The 1,367-nt window shown below is 39.6% G+C and overlaps 1 non-coding gene across 1 annotated transcript; it reads right to left on the reverse strand.

Annotated features, from left to right (window-relative positions):
* Window positions 1-589: 589 nt before the first annotated feature.
* On the reverse strand, window positions 590-661 carry Trnaq-cug (transfer RNA glutamine (anticodon CUG)). The gene has a single exon. It is a non-coding gene; the product is annotated as a tRNA-Gln (tRNA).
* Between the last annotated feature and the right edge of the window lie 706 nt (window positions 662-1,367).

Here is a 1,367-nt window from a genome sequence, read left to right on the forward strand (position 1 = left end):
CAGATTTAAAACACTGTATAACGGCCGCTGTAGATTTATAATTGAAAACGCGTCTGAGTACGAATGAGTACGAAAAGTTATTACTAGTTTGTCTGCTCTATAATAAGCGTATAAACTATCTTTCAGTTTAGGTATAACTTCTCTGCAGATTAAACCTATCCATTACGAATTTTTTACAACCCGTGACTGTGTACTGAACAGAAATAAAGAAAATTGTAACTACTCTCTTGTTTGACTATTTCTATTACGTCTACAAACTTGATTTCGAACCTGTTCAGACTTATCTTCAGAGGAGCCAATGGAAGTTTCATGTTTACTTCTAAAGCGCTGTGGAAATTATCTCGTTTAACTTCCGCGCCCCGGAAGTAAATATGTACGTTTCATGTGCCCCATCTCAACATGAACTTGGAAAGGGTGGAAACTAGCTTACGGGAATAAACGAATATTTTTTGAAAAATGTGTCTAGTTGAATTCTCTGTATTTTATAGTTTTTCTACTTTTCTTTCTCACATCAACATTTATGTTTTCAGTAACTTAATTGCTCAGCTCCAAATGCGCTTTCGTGTGTTATGGGAAGGGTTAAAATAGAAGGTCCCACCGAGATTTGAACTCGGATCGCTGGATTCAGAGTCCAGAGTGCTAACCATTACACCATGGGACCGTTTGGGCTGCTCCGGTGGGCTTCATGGTAGATACCGTAATGATAGATAGATTAATGATTGATAGGGCGTTTACGAAAATTGTGTGTAATTTTGTTATAAATAGTTCGATTTATTTTTGGAGTCTTTGTGATAGGCGACGACCAGGAGCTCCAAGAATTATCTGGTTGCCAGTGTTGCGCTGGTTCATTTAATATTCAACAAAGGCTATTCAGCATGCAACACAAGGAAGCGCACTGGCATCACACCGTGTGTAACAGAAAACATCCCGTACTTCAACTAACAGCGAAATTATGGACGAACCTCAACAAAACAATCAAAAACTACGGCAGATGTTGGGACACGTTCTAGTGACGAGGAAAAGTAGCTTCACCAGAATTTCGGTGTGCTCCATAAGACCACACCACTTAACGGCAAATACACAGAATGCAAGATGGCGCCGACAGGTCTGTGCAGTGCCACTCCGGTTCCCCAAAAAACTTGCATACAAGAAGTTCCGCGTACAAGGGTAGGTGAAAAACCCGTTTTAAAAGATGCGTTATGTATGAGGGGTACCTTCCAGTTTCATAATTACTAAGCGAATATCATTTTAATTTTTTTAAATAACAAGTTTCCTTGGTTGTCCAGTATATGCCGAAGGTGACGAACGTGTAGAGTTCATAAACACAGTGAGCTCTAAAACGATATAATGTATCTGCTGACCAGGGA

Source organism: Schistocerca gregaria, chromosome 2, assembly GCF_023897955.1.
Source record: "Schistocerca gregaria isolate iqSchGreg1 chromosome 2, iqSchGreg1.2, whole genome shotgun sequence".
NCBI lineage: Eukaryota > Metazoa > Arthropoda > Insecta > Orthoptera > Acrididae > Schistocerca > Schistocerca gregaria.